This window comes from Corvus kubaryi, unplaced genomic scaffold (genome assembly GCF_017639235.1).
Source record: "Corvus kubaryi isolate FWS band 111438036 unplaced genomic scaffold, C.kubaryi_AGA036_p1.0 65436, whole genome shotgun sequence".
Lineage (NCBI taxonomy): Eukaryota > Metazoa > Chordata > Aves > Passeriformes > Corvidae > Corvus > Corvus kubaryi.
This window is the reverse complement of record NW_024582000.1, coordinates 141732-163824: the sequence shown is the minus strand read 5'-3', so window position 1 is coordinate 163824 and position 22093 is coordinate 141732. Positions and strand designations below refer to the sequence as shown.

The following is a 22093-nucleotide window of genomic DNA, read 5'->3' as shown; positions in this document are numbered from 1 at the left end:
ACAGTCTGTTGCAAGAGACTGTCCCAAACTTGCCCCCGCCAAGGGAGGTACCTGGGCCTTCCCATCCAGCTAAAATGCATATTAATCCTTTGGATTCTTTTTTCCATGATCCTCTCCAAGCATACCAGTAGAAGAAGATTAACGGGATGCCATCAGCCTCCAGGGAGTGGTGGTATTTTTTACCTAATCTGTCTATCACTCTCTTTATCTCTCTTTCTCTCACTCATTTCCTTAATGTTAAATAAAATCCATACTATTGACTTCAGCATATTCTCTGATTTGCATTTTAATTCAATCAGAGGCATCTCTAACAATTTTAGTAAGCAGATTGCAACTGATATATGTATACATATCCCATATATAACCCATTCCTGTGTTGTTTTTTTTATTATTTCTGTTCCTTTTCTTTTCAGTGTAACAATTTGTGATGTGAGACATGCTATTTGATTCATAATTGACTTATTTTAAAATGATTACTTTGATTTACATGGACTTTTCATGAAGTCATAAAAACAGATTTGCTGCAAAAGATATCTTGGTGCAAATCAATCCTCAATCTATTGAGAAATGATGAATTTTAATTTTTGCTTTGAAAACTGGAAGAATCTTCTTAGAGGAAACAACATATATCCTCATATTTTCTTACTTAAGTTCATTTTGAAGCAGTTTACATACTTGCCAGTGATGATGTGGGCTTAAGTTCAGAAGCACACCCATAATTTTGAACTAACGACATCTAAATGTTCCTTGTTATAGATGTCAATATTCTGGAGTAAGCATTTTACAGAAGAAAACAACTCAGTGGAAATGAAGAACTGCAATACATGAGGTCTAGCAATTTTCTTTTATATTTCGCCACCACACGGCTTCTCCTTTAGGTGAAAGGAACAAAGCCTTATCTAATTATTTCAACTACTGCGACTCCCTGGTGTTAACAAGATGTATTATATAGAGATGGGACATTTCCCAGTGATTGTATTTTCTCTCTGCTCAGATCTCCTCTCCATGCAAGTAGAAACAAGATCTTTGTACTGATCAATCTGTGCTCTGCATCCCACATCAATTGAGTAATGTAAAAACGATGCATATTAAGCACAGAAAGAAATTCTCCACAAAAAATCTTGCAATTGGCACTACCCCATATTAAAATCACCTCCCCTTTCTGCATAAAAAGACCTTCAGTTAAACGAATGGTATGAGGAAATGAAAACAATTTTGTTAACAATTCACCTAAAGCATTCACCAAGCATGCAAACACTTTGTATTAGTGGTTAAACTTTGGGATTTCTCATCTATTGTGTCTTGGTTTGAAAGACAGGTGTCTGCTAAGGAAGGCAGAAGCCTCCCTTGGAATGGCAGATGCGACCCCCCTTCCCTCTGAGTTGTTATAATTTTGAAATCAAGGGGCTTTTAGGCAAAGATGTGGGAAATAGGAATAACAGTTCTTTACTATTATATATCTATATGTGAATAACAAGCCAAACAAACAACAACAACCATGGCAGTACCAGCAAACAATCACAAACCCAGTCCCAGCCTTCTCGGCTGTCAGGCCCTTTCCCCTCGGGTGCAGTTCCGCTCGCAGCCGGCAGGGGCGCTGGCGGCTCCCGGTGAGCAGGGCAGGTGCGATGGTTCCCCCGCGGCTGCAGGGGGCGCTCCGGAGCGAGCTCGGGGAGCACGCGGCACTGGTGCCCTGGGATACCGGGGAGGGATGGGACAAAAGCTTCACAAACCCCTGGGCAGCCGATCCTGATGTCCGGCCAGACCCTCAGGAACAGCAGGCTGGAACGGCAGGCTGGAACGGCAGGGACGAGCACAAATCCCAGATGGCCGATGAGGTGTATCCAAACGGAGAACCCCCCGGGGGTCGGGGCAGGCAGGGCGAGCACGGCTAAAACATAGCGAAGGCTCGAAGCAGCAGCGGTACAGGGCAGCCACAGCCCGGCTCCTAGCAGGACAGGGAAGGCGGCTTTGGGATCCCGGGGCTGCTCTGACAGAAAGAAAAATGGCTGAAGAACAAGCAGCTTCCCTCTCTCTCCAAACGCCCCGAGACCGACTGACCACACACCCAGGTGAAACAAAAAAGAGCAGCCAGGTCTTTTGTTCTTCTTTAAGCACCTGGCCATTTGTTCCCCTAGAAACATGTATGGGGGGAAAATTCCTTTAACAGAAAAAAACCCAAAAACTCCAGGGGAGCTCCTAAAACCCCAACAACTGCCAGAAGTCAAAAGTCAAAGTTTGGAACTCCAGAACCTCAGTCACCCTTTGTCTTTGCTTATAGGTATATTATAGATAAAACTACAGATTCTACTATGCTTGATAATATTTTTCTGTTTTCTCATTTATGCTCTGATGACCAGAGTACTGTGTGTGTATTATTAATCAATCTCATGGCTTTGGAAAGACAATACAATTCAGGAAAAGCCAGTGATGTGGACTGTAAGTCAGTCTCATCAAATGGAGTTTGAGTGCAGTGAAGGGAATGATGTATATGTGGAGCTTTCTATCACAAATTTGATTTGTTGATGACAAACTTGTACCGTTCCAGCTCTGCACTGTTTGTTTGATGGATCATCTAAGCTGCAAAATACTTTCTTACTCTGATAAAATGTATGCATATTCTAGATAGGTTGTCGGGGGAATAAGGCCCCAAATCTCACAGAAATGCGAGAACAATTAGTTAACCAAAGAAGGAGAATGCTACTTCTTTTTTTTTCTCCCAGAAATAAATAAAAGTAATTATATGCAATATTTTTAACTGGTGAAATATTTTTACTTATATTAAATTGTATTTATAATGAAGTTCTTACAAAAGTAACTTTTAAACTAATACTGTCTAATCATTGGTTACTGATTTTTTTCTTAGAGCCATTGATATTTGAGGGAATTTATTAACAGATTTTACAAAGAAAATCTTATTCCTTTTCTGATCTTTTCCTAAACTTAGTTAATTTCTCTATTTTTACATTTTGCAGAGGAATACAGCTTACACTGTTTAAGTAAATATCAATTTAATTATGGAATAAGCTAATCATTATTAACAGGACAAATAATATTGTATTGATGATCTTTCAGACACACATTATTAATGGTGAAGAGGCTTCTTGTTTCCCTGTAGTCAAATAATATTTGATTTCAAGTTCATTGTCTTTAAAAAAAATTTAAAAAATTGTATTCCTCTATTCACTCATATTTTGTGAGGGTTAGTCTAGCAAATCAAATAAAATTATCTTTTCAGAATATTTTCACTCAGGGCCGAGTCCCCTGAATTTCAATAGACTCCAGACTTGTCTCCTAATAGCATCCAAGGACAGAAAGATGATGTTCCAGTCCATAGAGGGGGAAAGCCACTACTTCAATTTCTAATGCAACCTTTCCAATTTCTCATTCTCAGCAGTTTTGTCATATCAATCTCTTTTAACTAAGAAGTGCTGAGGAATGCTTACATAATCTGTCTGTTTATAAAATGGAGACTAATTGTCACTTTTCAGAAACAGAAATTCTGTAAAACAAAAAAAAATAAAATAAATGTTTAATGTAAGAATGCCTTGATGCATCTAGTTTGGAAAACAAATGTTCCTTCCAGGATAATCTTACCTTGTTGCCCAGAGAGGTTGTCTCCACCCTCAGAGCTTTCAAGATCTCACTGGTTAAACTCCTGAGCAACCTGGCCTGATTTCACAGCTGATTCTACTCTGGGGAAGTACAAGAGACCTCCTGAGGCCTCTTCCAGTCTGAACTATTCTGCTGGTTTTGTCTGTGGTAGAGTTGATTTCCTTCCCAGTGGCTGGACTGGGGCTGTGTTTTGGATTTGTGCTGAACACAGGGTTGATAATACAGAGATGTTTTTGTTATTGCTGAGCAGGGCTTACACTGAGCCAAGGCCTTTTCTGCTTTTCGGACCGGCCATGCTGGTGAGGAAGTTGGGGGTGCCTGGGAGGGTGGGAGGAGACACAGCCCAGACAGGTGACCCCAACTGACCAAAGGGATATTCCAGACCATACGATGTCATTATATATCAGTGTATACAGCAGGGGGAAGAAGGAGAAGTGGAGAAACATTTCTAGTGATGATATTTGCAGTCACTGTTACCTGGGGCCCTGCTCTCCTGGAGAGACTGCCCATGGGAAGCATTGAATTAATTTATTGGTTTTCCTTGCTTGTATGTGTATCTTTTTCTTTCCCTATTAAACTGTCTTTATCTCAACCCATGAGTTTTCTACCTTTTACCCTTCTGATTCTCTCCCCGGTCCTGCTGGTGGGGGAGTGAGCGAGCGCTGCCTGGGCCTTGGTTGCCAGCTGGGATGAAACCCAGGCAACCCTATATCCTATGATACATTTACAATTCCCACCCTCGTCTTCAACATAATTAGGGGTGTTCAAGAGCTCACAAGCATCTTTGTGCCTGCAAAACTGTCAGTGCTAAACCCATCCCACTACACTATACAAACATATTGAGTCACATATGTAGTCACATTCATGCTGTCCTATATTGGGAAACAATGCTCTGGGGCCTCTCTAACCCAAACATTGTTCAGAACCACTACACTCTGATAGGAAGCGTATGAATTGTACAACTAAGAGACATATCTAGATTAACTTGCAATGAAGAAAACCAAAATCTTAATGTCTCTGAATTCCTAGTACATATTTTTCCCCCACTAAGACAAAAAAACCTCACAAAAAAGAAAAGTCTTATTCATTATTTTCTATTTTGTAGATATGCAGACTTGTGTTTATGAATATTATAATTACAAATATTGTTACCTGAGCATCTCCTCCTGCAACGTATATTAATTTGATTTCCATCTATCCTACTTTTTATTTTCTCCTGTTTCAGAACAAAGAAACGTGCTGTGAAGTGTGTTCATTTGGTTGTCTGCTTTGGACTTATTTATTTGGATCAATTTTTAGTATACCTTCTCATCCTAGTGTTCAACTTACTATTTAGCTACATCACATCAAAGAAATACACCTTCTGTACATACCCAGGCCATTATCAAGACTTAAACAGATGAAATAAACCTTCAAAAGAAAACAGTGGCTTGGCAAGGAAGTTGTAGACCATTCTCTGTAAGCTTTTGATAAACCACTTTTTGATAACCCAAAATACCAAAAGATAACCAGTGGATAAAAGATCAAAACTCCATCTTAAAATTTGATATCATACGAGAAGGTGACATGGAAAGCAAAAGACAAATGTGCTACTCCCATAGTATCTGCACTGGTGACAACTACCCTTCAGGCTTTTGTTCTGGCCAGAAGCTTGTAATGCCTGAAGGCTTCATGCAAGTTGGAGGCATAAATGCATTTCTATGGTCTGAGATGAGATCAGACTACATTAAGCTCTAACCAGACTAATGCTAGGAGAAAAAATAACCTAAAAACATTCTTAAGAGGGGACTATATTGATCAATTGTAGGTACACGTATCTCCAGGCAATGACAAACTGTCCTGTCTATAGCTCCTGCTCAGAGGACAGTTAACAGCAAAATGATTCATTTGAGGAGGGAACCTCCTTCAGAGGAATGAAGAGGAAGAAAACTCCATAGAGTCAGTCCACAGCTTTTTTTCCCCATCCTCTTCTACCAGGAGAGAGGAACAGTTTGCTTCCTGTAAAACAGGAACAGAAGCTGCATCCCAAGAGTAATCCTGAAATAACCACAATGTCAGGGACAGATTGAGGCTGTATGTAGGATTTGAATACAGGCTTGTGATCTGGGCATAACACCTCAAATTAGTATTCTGCATCTTAATATCCTAACTTCAGCATTTTTGAGATACTATGATATTAGTCTTTGGCTGACAATGGGGCAGAAAGTTCTCTCCCTTTTTGTTTCCTTGTTTCATCCTTAGGTGTTCAAAGACAGAAAGTGGTCTGTGGATTGTAACTACAATGTTCTTTTCATGCTTTGTATATGATACACATCTGTCCTGGTTTCTCATTTATCCTGTCAGATAGCTTTGGTTTAATAGCATGTGGCATTTCAGCTCTCTTGGTTCACTAATTTTTACTGAGGTACAGGGAGAAACTAAGTTTATGCATCTTATTTTCATCTCGGTGCATGTAAGTGTCACACAGGGAGTTGAAAATCCAACCTGAAACATGGGAAGAAAAATGTTCCAGCATTCAGTAATATTTGCATCTTATTTCTACTAATGACTTCATTTTTCACAGTTCTAGATAAGCATTTGGACAGGCACATCACTGTGATTCATCAACAGAAGCCCGCTTTAACACACTGTTGTATTAAAAAACCCTTTTGTAATGCTTTATACTTTAGTGGTTTTAAGAGATCAGCATTCATCATTCTCTATCTTGTTGGGCAACACTTCTTCGAGAAAAGCTAGAAATGGAATTGATTTTCCCAGCTTTATTAAAGAATCGGTAAAGCAGCGAAGTGTTATTGGTCATGCCTGTCTTGCCGTCTGCTTTCAATTGCAGGCCCTATTGTCATATACACTGAAAGCAACTGTAAGTGCAAACAAGATAGTAAGGAAAATGGCACTTTCTGGAGAGCACAGAATGCTCTATTCAGGACCTTTGTCAGGATTTGCTCTGAAATTACGATTGTACCTTCGGTTTACTTTATGAACTTATTTTCTGCCTATTACTGAAACACATGAAGTGTTTCTCTCCAGGAAGGGTGGTTCACAAAAGTGCTTAGGTTTTAGATTACCAGGATTTTCTGCATTATGCAACAAACAGAGCAAAAATTGTACACAACCCCTGCAGTCCTTGTTTCCGAGAGAAGGCTGTGTGTGCATTATGTGTATAGGAGAAAGTAACTTCTGTAACATTTTTGCTGATAGTTTAAACTACAATTTAATAGGCTACAATAAGAAACTTTGTAAAAGGGAAAATTCTGAACTCCTGAATAAGAAAATAGAGGGTTTAATAACAGTCCCTGCTGATTCTTTCCTTTTAATTGTTTTTCCCGAAGCAACTTTTAACAGTTGCAACTTTAACTTTACAGATTGCAACAATATGCACACAGCAACCTCTAGATGCCCAGGAAAAGTGTCCCTGCACTACTTCTGAAGCTAACAGTGCTGTTTTTGCTTCTTCAAAGCTGTTCTTGCTCCTTCTACAACCTCCATCTTCCCTCCCAAAACAGCCTCTAAAGCGACATAGAAGGAAACCAATGAAAAGTTGCATCCCTTGCAACTTGTAAAACCAAACCAAAACTCACACTGGATGTTGAGCTTCTGTCAGGAGCATTGTACAACAGAAACTCTATGTTCTGACCTTCCCATTCAATAGTCAGTACACAAATCCTTTTCTATATTCTGCAATTCAGTGCTGCTGCTGTTTAATTACTGTTATCATGACAGTGTACTGGAGGCTTAGACACCACTTATGCTCCAAAAAGCAGAAAATATGAAAGTGAATTTAACAGTATAAGCTTTACAATTTAAGTAAAATAAAAGACATAGGTGCAGATGAAGTACCAGGAAATAACAAAAAAACTATTAGGACAACAGTCTGAAAAGACAGAATTTAATTTCCTACCTATGGATTTAAGAAGGACGAAGGAAGATAATGGGGAAGCTTTGTTGATGTTTCCAAAGTGCTCCTTCATGACTTTTTTTCTGCATGACTGCAAAGACACTAATTACTTCTGGAGCTAGACATTGCATTCAAAGAGTTGTATTTGGAAACCTATGATGAACATGAAACTGAATTTTTCTGCTCCTTTGCTACATCAATACCTGTACCACGTCTTGTGACAGTAATTTCCTACCTTGTAATCAGCACAACTATACCACCTTGGCTCATCAAAAGCAAAACAAAAATAAAAATTGGAGGGGGACTGTAGATGGGATGAAAATTATTTATAAACCTTCAGCATAAGGATGTTTAGCCATGAGCCAGCTTGAGGATTCCACCACAGATAGGCAACTCATCTAACATGGATAGTGACAACTTCTCACTTAAGAAAGGGAAAAAAAAGCTTGGGAAACAATAGGAAAAGGAATACAGAAAAATGTCCATAAACATCAAAGAAATCTGGTGGAGATTTAACATGATCTAATTTATCGGAACCTGAATATGTAGTCTGGGTGGATAGCAAATCCTCTGCAACCACTAGGGAACAAGGAGAAAAAATATTTTCGCCATCCAAATGGTACGTACACATGAACTTCTTTGGAGGAACAATTTTTAAGTTATTCACCACTCCCAGTATGCTCTTTTGGATGTTCCTCCTGTAAAGGCTGAAGAGGAGAAACCCTATATATTTTATTTTGAGAGTAATAATTGCAGACTTAAATTAATAAATAACCACTTTTAGTAACCCAAGTGAGTGCATAATGACATAAAAAAGGTTATCCTTCTGCAAGTTGATTGATTAAAAGTGTGTCTCTAACTGCATGAAATTGCAAGAAATTGTTCATATAATCTAAAAATGGCAACCACAAGCTCATAGCACATTTTATGGAGTGTGGTTGGAAAATTCATTTCTACCACACTCTTTTAGTCTTATGTGAGAAAGTTTTGGTTAAGAAAAAAGGTCAAGTTAGAATAAAGATTGAACTAGTTATTTCAAACCAAATCTGGATACGCTGGCAGAGCTAGGAGTGCTTGGATCCATATTTGTATTTAATTTCATATGAGCCAGCCACAACATTTGAATCCAAATTCATATCAGAATTATAACAGCCTTGGAGGATTTCAGATGGAATAATCTGGCTTGAAACTATGGTTAGTTTCCAAATGGTATAAAATTTGCTGTGAATTGGGACTTTTCCATGCTTGTGAAACAATAAAGGCTGTTTCTTGGGCTGATATGTGATTTTTTTCTAAAGCTTCTCTTTTGCAGAAAGCTTAATATATATACCACAAGGAAATGTGGAGAGCTTATCACTGGGCTGGAACCCGGTATTTAAAAACTTTTACATGGATCTGTGCCTTCATTTCTATCACAGATTCAGGAATTTTGTCAAGGTACAAAATGTATGCCTCTAGAATACCATAAAACATGTTATATTCTGAGTTTTGTGTACAAAAGACAGGCTGTATGTGTAATTACGAACACACAGCTACATTATCTGTCTCTGTTTGTGTATCAAGGCATATCATAAGAGTGGTTTGATTTTATCCTGAGTCAGGGCATTAGATACACTGTTAAATTTCATGCTGGAGTAGTTGCACCTATAGCCTTCCCCGGCTCTTAGGCTCTTGTGCCTCCCCAGCACATGCTGTTTCCATACAGGTACAGGCCCAGGGCAGGTACCATCCCTCCTTCCTGTGCTGCCCATCTACATGCATGGGAGCTTAGACTGCGATGCAGGGTGAGCCAGGAGTTGTCCAGCACAGAGCCAGTTCAGGAGATTTGGGCAAGGAAGAGAACAGGGTCACAGAACCATAGAGTATCTCAAGTTGGAAGGAACACATAGACAACACTGAGTCCAACTCCCTGCTCCTTGCAGGGCTACCTGAAACTAAGTCATATGAACAAAGAACATCAGCTAGAATATTCTGAAAAACTGCTCAGATTCCTCTCTGTAAGTTCTCTCTTTTTCTGGCTAAATCCTTGCTCTCTAAGATTGTTGGTCTCTGTGAAATCAGGTAAGACTGTCTCACCCCTCAGGTCCACAGTGGCAGTGGTAGCCCTTCTGAAACCACAGATGGAGGGATAAAAATTTATTTGGAGAGGGGCATGTGCTACTGTTTCATAAAGCTGTCTGGAAATATTTTTAAACTCTGTCTGAAAACTATAAAAACTTTTATTTGTCAAAACACATTAACATGAAAATGTACGAACTACTGGTCTGTGGCAATTTTGGATGCCATCTTCTGGGACTGCTGTTTCTGCCGGAATTTAATTAATTTTATGGTTCTACTGAAGTTTTCTGATTAGTATTTTTTTTGTGTTCTTATATGTGGTACAGAAGAAAATACTATTAAGTCTCCCCATCTCCACAGGACCATGGGAAGAAAGTAAACACAGCTGAATTCATCCTCAGTTATTCTTTGCATGTTACAATTAGCAGTACAGTTTCCTTTTTTGCAGCGAATCAGTGCTGCAGAGCAGGCCTAGAGCCATGGTTATGGAACCAGGACTACAGACTACACATTCCCACTTAATCACACGTGTTCCTTTTATATCCTCAGACAACAAGTAATTTCAGGTGCTACCTATTTGGGGCAATGAACAGTATTGGGTGAAAAACATGCTTCTTTTCCCCAGTAAACATCTGACCTTAAAGTGCTGACTCTAAATACAAAATTCCTAAGTTTAGCTGACTTGTTCTTGAGATCATGCAGTCAATGCTATTATGTCCTCACCTCAGTAATCTCTTGGTTATTTCTCCTTCACCTGTAGGCCTGAGGATCAGCCATATCTGGAGTCTCCTTTCATGCCAGCCAAGGAAGTATCTCCACACAAGAAATCCTCAGGCATGACAATTTACTCCAAACACTCTTGTTTTCTCAACAGAGAACTCTGGTTTTAAAGAAACTGCTCACTTGCCCAAACTTCAGAGGCACATGGGAGCAAAAATAGAGCAAAGTTCTAGTATGGGAGACAGATAGCCCAGTAAGGGGAAAGTTTCAAAACCAGTGCAGCCTCGAGGAAGAGTGCATTCAGAATGCTATGTATTGCATGCTTAACAATTAAATATGATTTGACACTCACAACTTGTATCTTAGCCAAAGAAATGGAAACATGGAGGTTTATCTTTAATAAGGACAACACAGGACAGTGCCTCAGCTAAGCTTATTTTAAAGAAAAAGTACAAGTATATAAGCTGATCAGCTTTTATATGGGTTTTCTGTGCTATGGATTCTTTAGAGAGTCATCCTTATTTTAAAAAAATAAGCTTTTCAGAGCATGTGTAGCTAAAATCTTTCTATTAATCTGAATCAATTAGATTTAAAAAGAAATGATGGACTCTTTATAGAGACAGGTTTAGCATTATCACATTGGTGACAGACTGATGCACAGGGTTTCAGCAGCATTATCTAAATATAGTGCCTGGCTCACAGATTTTCAGAAGCTGTAAGAGATCTCTCTGAAGGACAACAAAGAAATGGGAAAGAAGGGGATTTGCTTCAACTGAAATGAATGCAAATGGCATCTCCATTCATTTCATTTGCAACAATCTGACACCTTTTCGCTTCCGTTTCACACAAAAAATAGGAGATAATAGGGAAATAGTAATGGTATAAGTGGTCAGAGTCTGACCATTAAAATGTTTACCATCCCAGTGTGATGCCTGCAGATGCAATAAAATTGAAACTGGAAAGGTGTTAGAATTGCTGCCGGTTTCTATTCACTTGAATGGCAGAAACCCAGAATTCTGTTTTATGGTTTCATGTGGAGGGTCAATCCATTATCTTTCTTTCTTCCTGGGATCAAATAGCATTTTTGTGAGATTAGGTCTCCTTGGCACACTGAAGTGGAACCAATGTGCAGAGGTTTGAATTTCAAACTTTTTTTTAAATTGAACTGCTTTAACAAATGGTGAGTTGACTTTAGAATTGAACTTGAAAATATTAAATGGATTTTTAAAGGTTAAAACTTGGAGATTCTCTTAGAAATACTCACATAATAACCCATCTATGATCCAGAAGCATCACAAACATAAATATTATGAGCACTGGAACAAATTAAGCAGTTAAAATATTAAGCAGTTTGTCCTCCCATTTTCTGTCTATATGGTGAAAAATGTATAACATACAGAAATAAAAGGATGCTGTGAACTTTTTTAAATGGGAGAGAATGAAGAGAGGTAAAGGAGTAAAAATATTGTCTTATGCAACATAAGTATGCACTCCAATTATCAATGGCAACAATCTGAAGCAAGACTTAGAAAAATGTACCATGGACATTCACTAAACCCAGGTTAACATGGTATTGAAGAACTATATCTCTTGTTTTTAACATAAGGACGCATTTTTTTTATTTGAAGAAAAATTTATTCATCAAGGTTGTAGAAATTATGTATATAATAAAAAAACCCAAACAAAACCAAAAGCATGTAGCAAAATAGTGTTTCCTTATGATAACTTCAGATTTAGGAAAGAACGCAAATTTTTATTTACTACTCTATAATTGACAGTCTTCACAAGGAGGAAACAGAAAAACTGAAACCAAATAAATAAATTCTGTAGAAGACAATTAGTGCAGGGTTTCAAAAAAGAAACTGTAAGCTGACTCAGAAATACTTTTGAAATTCTCATTTCTTACCTAGCTATTCTCATTCCTGCTCTGGAAACTTTGCCATACAGCAAAACCAGAATGTGCATTAACAAATGTGGAAATCAAAAGGAATCTGTAAGAATGGAAATTTTTACTCACAAATATACTTGCAGAATAAGAACTTAAATATAATCAAATATCAATAATTAGTTGCCTAAATATTTGTTGAACATTAGTCATTTAACTGTTCTGACCTCACAGACCAAATGGAACTGCTTTAGCACCTGGCCCCAGAACAGGCTTTTAAAGTCAGTGTCCAACACAACCCACAGTGTTAAAAGATATTTCCCCTGGCATAGCTAAGCTATGGCTTAAAAGATGCTTTGGAAGAACAGGTCTGTTACAATTTTTATATGCAAAGTTATTTTCCTGCAGTAAGAGAGAACACAAAGGCCACTGAAGGATGTAATGAACTATTTAAACAGATTGATCTAAACACTGATATTTTGTCAAAAATAGATACATAGAGAAGCCTGTATGGTATGTCAACAGAGTGTATGAAGATGAGACAGAAAAAGGTACAGAATCCATTCAGGTGATTATGAATTTCTGTAAGAGAAGCAGTAAGAAATAGAACAAGAAATCCAGTCTCCTGAAAAAATAAAAATTCAAACTCAATTTAAATACATGTCTTTAATTTTAACTCTTATTTTTCTAAATCTTATTTCCTAAGTAAGGGCTACATTCTCTCTGGTATACCTGTATCTTTAAAGCAGGAAAAAGTATTTTAGTATTTCTAGCAGAGAAACAGAAGACAACTGCAGCTGGTAGCAAGTTCTTTTAACCGCTAACTGAGCCAGCACATCTTCACCAACAAATAAGAAGGCAGAATAGTATTAGAAATTAACTAAGAACCCAAAAGTCTCACTGAGGCCAAGTTAATACAATAAATGAGTACAACACTTCCCTTAAGTGTTTGGCACCTTTAAATAAATGCAACCTGAGTATTGGCAATTAATGGAATCTGCATTTGCCTCATCCTTGCTGCAGAAGAGACCAAAAGTGATCATGACTTTCAGATCATACTCACAGCCCAAGCAGTTAGCTCTAGGGTATGGTAGACTTACAGAAAAATACTGCAAGTAAGCATCTTCTTTCAGAGCTGGCAAAAATTAATTTCAACCTCATTTGATGAACCCTGCCAAAGTTCTTCCAGCCTTATTCTGAATTGCATACAGCAAATTTATAGAGCAAGACCTGAACAATTTAAATACTGTTAAATATTACATTCTGCAGACAGGCAAAGCAGTGAAAAAGAAAACATAATATTTAAGCATATTTACTTTTAAAGTTATATTGAGTGCTATATGTATTGCTAATTTGTGCAAGAGAGTATCCTTCAGATATAAATGAGATATATAACTGAGAGCCGAGCTGCTTGTTTTTCTGCTAAAATAAACTTCACTATTCATTTAATGAGGTTTGCTTTCCAGTAAGAAAAATACTGAAGTATGTAACTCAGCACAGCAAGTTCACTACTCTTATCTTCAATGAGTCAAGACAGTTTTAACATCTGGAACAGCAACTTTGACCAATTTTTTGATCATCAGTATCCAAGATGGGAATTAAATTCAAAATTTACCAAATAGGAATCAACTCAGCAGGCTATCAAGGTTTGCCTTAAGAACCATATCAGTAACTAGATCAGAAAACATCACCAAAACTATATCAACCTGTCATCATCAAAAATAGATTTTTAAAAGAATTTTTTAAGAAATGTTCTTGGCATTGGCAGGCAGATTAATCCAAGTATCAAACATCTTAATAACAAAAACCTGGAGCACAAATGCAACTGATAAAACACCAGAGAGATTACTTTCATCTATTTGCTTCATTTAACTGAACATTGAAAATAGGAAACTAAGAGGAAGAGAGAAGATGTCCACCTTGCAAACCCCATAGGCAAATTGCTGTTGACCACTGCCATATATTGTAAATTCTGATGAACAAAAAGAATGCACCTTGGTTAGCCAACTCAAATAATAATCTTTTCCAGCTACTAAGCTTTTCCGAATGCTCAGTTTTACTAAGTTGCTCTGCTTAGAAAGGAAAAATGTATCTAGTATTTTAGAAAAGTTACTAACTTTCAAGTCTTAATGTCTGCAATTTTGACTGTACATCTTTTTGCGATTGTTTGCTCGTTTGTTTTGTTGGGGTTTTTTGTCAGGGGATTTTTTGCCTTTTTTTAATCAGACAGAGGAAATTTGATGTAAACTGCTTTGAACAGGTCTTAAAGTAACAATTTATTGATGGTGCTCTGCTGCTGCAGGCTTTAGGACACAATTAGGCTTGATTTTTAGCTCTATATGAGGGCCAAACTCCTACTGAAGTTTGTTTCAGTTCAGTCTCCTAGAGAAAACTGGTTTACTGCTGATAAAAGGCATGAAGACAGTGAAGTGTGAGCTTTATTTGTTCAGCCTTCTTAGAAGAATGAAAAATTATGACTTTTCCATGCTTTTATTAGATGAGCAAATACCATAAATAGAAAGAAAACATAGATAAAGAGCAAACAGTGTTAGTAAAGAACAAATTTAATAATGCCTAGATTATAATCTCTATTTTAAAACACATAAAATTATTATTAACCATCTGATAACTGAGGTTCTGAAAATTACATCCCGTAGGACTTGTGAAGGCAAGAAACAAAAGTTCAGTTCTGTTCCAAAGCTTGTTTTAATGTGCTGGTTTGGGAGAATGTAAAATGTGTTCATGTAGGATAACAGAATGTTGGACTCAAGATCCATACTTTAGTGCTTTAAAGCAGGTTCAAGAAAAAACATGAGGGAACTCTGATCCATCTTTATTGGATTGGTAGATGTCAAATGAATAGAAAACTTGCACCATGACTTAGTAAATAAACAAATAGACGTGACAAATAAACACAGCTATAGGGTGAAATCCCATTTTCCTTTTAAGAACTGCATCCCCAAAGTTCAACTGATTAGCTTTTAGAAGAGTTTATCTCAGAAAGTTTTACATTTTAAGAAAGAGAAAGAGAATAGCAGATAACAAAACCAAGTTAATACAGTGAGAATGAACTGTAAAGCTGCAACAAATTAGAGAGAGTTCTGTCAGAAGGCATATCTTGAGCATGGTATCAGGTCTCCCATCACAGATTTCCCTAAAAAATAGAAGATAATAGGATAAGCAAAGGATAGAAACAATCCTAAACCTAAACAACGTCTCTCTACAACAATATAAATTTGCTAACTAACTGAAAATTAAAACCATAAGCACAATCTGTTCAGGGAGAAAAAGAAAAAGCTCAGAGTAACCAACTGCCTAATTCTTTGCACTAGACTCAACATTTCCCACAGGTCTCTTCCTTTGGGTTGCTTCATGCTCTTAGAAAGAAAATCAGAAAGTTTTCCTGGGAAATCAATGAAAATCAAAATTGTTACATTAATGCATGAGTGTGTCTTTGACACTCCACTAGAAAGTGCTATTCTCATCTCTTCTGCAGGATGTTATGTTATGGCCTGTCTCAACTAGACCCCATGGCTCCCCACATCCCACATACTTTCCTCTGGCAAAATGCAAAGGAAGTCTGTGAAGGGCAAGGTGCTGATGCTTTCCTATGCACCTATTTAAAATGCCACAAAGTCTGATAACCATGTAGCAAATATGAAACAGGGGGATTTGTTCTGGGTATCTTTCTCCGTGTTCCCAAACAGATGGGAAACAGCATCCAACACTCGCTTGCAGTGAGCTACTGATAAATGACACCTAGCTCCTCTTAACATTTTTTCTCCTCTTCAATATTTGCCTTCACCCTTCTTCCTTCCACTTTGTACCAGATGAAGAGTATTATGCCCTTCCATTGTTTGCTTCTCTCCCACTGAAAGGATTGCCTTCTAATGCAAAAATGTATCTATTTAAAGGGCAGTTACATAATTACAAAATCTGGTTCTGGATCAGAGAACAGCAAAATGGATTTCTGTAATCATGTGTTAAGAAGATAACCTTTATAAAGAGGATATAATCTTGGCTCCCATTGAAGACAAGACGTGAAAGGAAAGCATAAAAGCTAGAAGTGAAATAGTATCTTCTAGCTGTAAGTCTGTGGAGCTCAATACTCACTTGTAAGCAACAGCCATGAGGGGATCAGGAATTCTGGTGCAAAATATTTTTACGAAAAGGAAACCAATCAAAAAAAGAGAAATCATCACACTGATCAAAAGACTTCTGGGTGAGACTTGGACTCAAATCCAATTCAAAATGCAGAAAAAATACTCTCCAAATTCCTGAAGGTTTGGGAGCAATTTGGACAAGCAGATAATCTAGAAACTCCTGAAAAGATGAAACACTGGCCTACAGTCAACTGCAGCAAGCATCACTTGAGCAAGTACAGACCTGCGGACCACATGATGTATATTCTAGCTTATCTATTTTTTTTTTTTTTTATTTCTTGGCAAAGCTGTGAAATGGCTCTCCAGACATCAGACTACACTGTAATTTTTACTTCATAAGAAATTTACAATTTCATATCTTTCCTAATGGGATTACCTTAATCATTTACGTTTCAGGAAATAACTTGAGTATCAATCACTCTCACTCCAACTAAGAGCACACAGAAAAGATCAAGATGAATCTAAAAGTTGCTTTATTATTAGGAGTTCATTTTTAAAGATTTAGACATGTATTTACAGGAAATCAAAGGCAGCCTAAAAGACTAGTTTGCTGTGCAATGTTTAATTTTTATTACATGAGACCTAGAAATTGTTCTGTTAGAATCATTTTCCTGTACTTTTCTTCAGCACCAGCTAACCTGAATAGTCTTCCATACAGGTATGTGCATGGTTTGTGTGCATTAATTTGTGCCTGATTTTAATTGTACTTAAATTTAGATTTCAGGGACTATTTTATTGTATATAAAAAACTTTCATCTACCTCCCCTTTACATGCAGCACTGCTGCAGTTACAACTTATCTACCTCTAGAAAGTAATAACTGCCTTTCATGAGCCTTTCATGAGCCATTCAGTTCTTGCTTTTGCCAGCATGACATAAATATTTTGCATTATTTTTTTTTTTAAATACTAATGATCTTCTGCACAGAAGCCAAACACCCAAGAATGCCAAGATTCATACAGAGCCACAGTGTGCCATTTGTGAACTCTGTTAAAGTAAAATTACATTATTGGGTATATCATACCTTGGCTGGGAAGAAAACTGAGCCAGATCTATCAATTTCTGAACATTTGGATAACCAGAAAAAAAGCCAACATTTTCCCACTTCCATTTTTTTTCAAAGATCGTAAGTCTAGTTAGATCTGTGTCCCATGTTTGTAAGTGACGAGAATATTCTGGTTATGTGAAATTTTTACAAAACAAATAGTAATTAATGGAGAGTGTTTTCAGGTTACCCTAATGTAAGTGTAGTTCTGAAGTATATCTGTCATCAAGACTTGCTACTATTGCCAAAAATTATAGTTGCTTTCTACTTAAAAAGAAAAAGTCACCAATCTGCAGAACACTGCTATAGGGCAAGACCATGCAATATCCAATACACTTATTTGAAGTTCAGTTATATCATTTAACTGTGTCTAGATAAATGGATTATGATGGCACTTTCAACCCAGATTTTGCAAGTAATTGAAGAGGAGAAAGATAAATTAAGTAGATATGAGCATATGCCCATATAGGACGAATTTTTCAGCAGTTACTTTTGAAGGATATAAGTATGATAGAACAGAAAAAGATACGCAGTTCTTTGCATGTGCCATGTTTGAAGTTGGGTATGAGGATTTGTTCCATTTAGTCTTATTTTTTATTTTCTGTTATCATTCAAGGCTTCCCTTTTTGGACATGAAAATGGTAGGTAAATTGCCTAAAAGTTCTAAATCTTTATTACAGCAATATTTCTACCCAGCTTTCTAATACTTCTTTATGATTGCCCACAACTATGTATCAGACAGAAAAGGAAATAAAATTCTTTTTAACTTTCCTAACCTTAGCCAGTCTTCATTTACTATAATACTACTTTTATGGTTTGGGGTTTTTTTGAGTCAAGATAGACCTAGAGCCACTAAACAATGGTTGGTTAGAAGTAATAGTAACTGTATTTCTGCTAAAAGAGTAAAAATTGAAGTGCAGAGTAGCATCAAATGGGAAAAATATAATTGATTTTGGAACAAAAAACATTGCAAATAATGGAAGTGACAAATACTAAGCAGAGAAGTGAGCTTTAAATTTAATTTTCTGATGACATTGTTTTAACAGAAGAGTAAACCTAAATATTTTACAAACATAATTTGTTTTTTGTCTTCAGAAATTCTTCCAAGAGAATCTCTTTCACACATTACATTAAATCAAGCATATGTGTACATATGCACTGTCTTTGCCTATTTCTAAAAGACTTAGCTGTGGTGTACAGCCCCCATCTTTCTCCCCATCAGTTCTTCAGGGTATTGGCCCCTACAGAAAGAACTGTGAAAGTTTTGGCTGAGGATATTTTTACATTTTTATGTCATGGCAACTTGGACATGAGAGTTTTATTTAAAAGAAGCCAAAGTGCAGGAAGGATAGCTAGGTGAGCAATGTAAAGAAACAAAAAGAAAGTGGAGGGGAAAAGGAGAGTAAAAGGAAAGTGAAGAGAGAAAGTGTGCCAGTTTGAACAAATTTAAAGGAAAATATCCTCTGACAGAAGGCAGGTTACAACCACCCCTCCCCCACCAGGTTCAGGAAAAAAGACATTTTCCTCGGAGGAAAGGGAAAGAGATAAAAACTATTTATTTAACAAACACACAGGAAAAGGATATTAATGCTAAATAATAAAACCTCTCGCTGTGGAGAGAAACCTGGGAAAATTTCAGAGTCCTTCTGTAGATGTGGTCTCTCTCATCCTCCTCAGAGCTGGGTCGTGGGCCCACCTCCAGGGCCTCAGTGAAAAGTTCTCCCGATGTGTTCTGATGTTGAAACAGTCCAGAAGAGAAGAAGGGAAAAACTGAAGTTCCAGGAAAACAAAATTAAACTCACCATCTCCCTCCGGAGAAAAGGAGCCAAAAGCTGGCTGAAAAGCAAGAAAGGCGCTTCCTCCACTCTTGCTGCTGAGAGGAGTGTGTATCTGTGTCCTTGAACAACTGTTATGAAAAGTTCACACAGTTTTTTCCTCTCCCCCCTCTCGGGCTCAGTTTAAAGGCACAGAAAGGCACAAAACTAATTTTTGGGCATAGAGCAGCGGTAGGGGAGACACATCATAAAGTCACCCCAAGACAGAAAGGGAGAAAATCATATGATAAAATATTGAAATAGAGAGTAGTGGAAAGAAAAATATGTTTCTGATACAGTAAATCTAACAATGTAGAGCATGAAGAGCAAACAGAAGAATCAAAGGAGTTTTACAAGGAAGAAGAGAGACTCAATACAATTTTCTAGAAAGAATCTCTTTGGTTCCTCCCTCTCGCCAGCATAAACAGGGTTAGCTCAGCACAGGCAGATCTTAACAGTCGAAAAATCAGTAGTACAGTTTCAGTGGTACTCAAAACAGTCACATTATGTGAAAACCACTAACTAAAGTATCTAATGGAAGATTTATATTAACATTTGACTTTACAAGGACAGAATTAATGTATTTACATCCACTGTAGTAGAAGCTTTACAAAAAAACCTTATTCCTCTAGTTTCAACTTTAGCATTGTATTATATTGGACAATTGAGAATTAGTATTCACATATAACAGAATTCAGCTTTGTCAACCAACCAGATAAAATTTCCTTTTTTACCAAGTAACTTACTGAGCTCTAGTGTTCAGTATTACCACAGATCCCCACATTTGTTGAGATTTTGTTATATGAAAGAATGAGAAAATGTAGTAAAGTGTAGCAATGATTAAATAAAACATTTGGGATGTTTGCATTTCAAACCTTGGAACCAATTTATTTTTAATCTTAAAGATCAGTTTACAGCATTAATTTTATAGGTGTGCTATGCATCATAAGACGTAGGTGTACACTGACAACTGATAATTTTGAAGAGCTAACTGAGTAGGCATAATAATAATTTTCAAATGCTTAGAGTGAATATATAAATGTGAAAGATTATAATGCATGAAACTGCTGGTAACATAATTTCAAATTAATTTATCCAAATCACTCAGAATGTTTTTTTCTTTTCCACTCTTCTCTGCTTTTTCTATATTTAGTATTTTCTTGCAAAGAAGGTTTTTATGCACCAAAAAATTAATGAGAAGAAAGCTATCCTTAAAAAGTTTGTAAATTCCAACAGTTGTGTTCAGGGGATGACCCTTACTCTTTTTTTTCTTCCATCTGTGTTCAGATTTTAGTTTTGTTTCAATTTTTTTTTTCCCTGAGAGGTATTTGTTAACTTCAACCAGCACAGCTTTGTCTGTTCTGATAAATATGCACAGACAGTTTTCAGGTCTGTGAACCTTCTTAAGTGTGTCAATTGTCAGCATTTGTACTTCATCCCAATGATGAATGGAGGCATTAGAATTCAGCATTAAAATGTAGTTAGGATTGTAATGAGCATCATTAGGAAGCATAATGGGAATCAGCACTGGGTCTCATTTTAGGAATTTTTAATTTTTTTTTTATTTATTTGCTTTATGTATTTAATTTCTTTTCTTGCTAGCAGGCAGGTAAAAACTCTGTAGCACTTATTTATATGTCTTTAAACAGACAGCCCTGTCTTCTTATCCAAGACTCATGATTTTTAAATCTGGTCTTTTTTTTAAGTATTATCAAGTCAGAGCTAGAAAGTCCTTGCATAAAGACCACCACAGTCCATTCACACACAGATACTTTGATTCAAAATTCTGCTTTGTACCTCAACTGTATGTCCTCACTGAGCATAAATTTTTAAATGAATGAGCCATCCCTGCACATAAATGCAAATAGATACAACTACATTTTTAGAAATGAGTAGTTTAGTACTCTCAGGTGGCTCTATAGCGAACAATTGCAAAACTGAAACATAGTCCGAGTGAATTTCACACCTTTTTCTTCTCTGAAGTTTGCAAAATACTTTCTATATCCCAGCTAAGGTTACTGTATAATACAATGATAACATTAAGGAAATGACTACTCAAGGTCTCCCCCTAATTTGTCGATGTGAGATTTGATTCTTTATGAATTAATACTGATTAAATCCTGTGGTTTTCATTTCTGCAGATTTGAAATTTTATTAATTTCTTGTTCAAGCATTTTAATTTCTACTAAGACATACTTTTAGGAAAAAAAATTGTTTCTTCAATAAAAGTACACTTATAGAGTGCTTACTTTTTCAACTTTTTTGAGCAGATGGTGAGTTAAACACACCCATGGATACTTTTTCATTGAAAAGACTGAAAACACTGGGGACAAGAAAAACAAACTATGTCATTACTAATCAATAAATCACAGCACCATGTAGTTTCTAACACAGTGTAAGTGGGTATACAGAAGAAGATCACTATTTATTCAATCCCAACTATGCATTAACCAGAAACTTGTGAAAAACATAGCTAGAACACAAAAATCCTGGAAAGACCTTAAGACTGAATCTGGACAATCCATCTAACAGCTTTTCTGTACTTTGAATGTATATGAAAAAAAAAAAAGAGAAATTGGCATCTGTCTATGAACTGAATAAAAATACAGACAGCTGAAAATATATAGCTGTGGGTGACAAGATCACTCTACATATACTTGGTCTGTACAGAAGCATCACCTTGAAGGTTATTAACCTGATTTTAGAAACATGAAACTTGACAAAATATCAGGAATGAAACTTGCAATTGTACCATGGGTCTTGAGTAATCATGAATGTATTTCTGCAACTCTGTCCTGAAAAACAGTTAAAACTAAGTCTATACCCAGAAACCCATTTTGTATAAACAAAAAACTGTTTTATTTTTTTCCCCATCCCATCATTACCTCTCCATCTCCTA

At 36.8% G+C, this 22093-nt stretch overlaps 1 long non-coding RNA gene across 1 annotated transcript; it reads right to left on the bottom strand.

Annotated features, from left to right (window-relative positions):
• Positions 1–14990: 14990 nt before the first annotated feature.
• Positions 14991–18890, bottom strand: LOC121673440. The gene is made up of 2 exons (XR_006019218.1): positions 16287–18890; positions 14991–15327 (listed from the first exon to the last, which is right to left on the bottom strand). It is a non-coding gene; the product is annotated as an uncharacterized LOC121673440 (long non-coding RNA).
• Positions 18891–22093: the final 3203 nt, after the last annotated feature.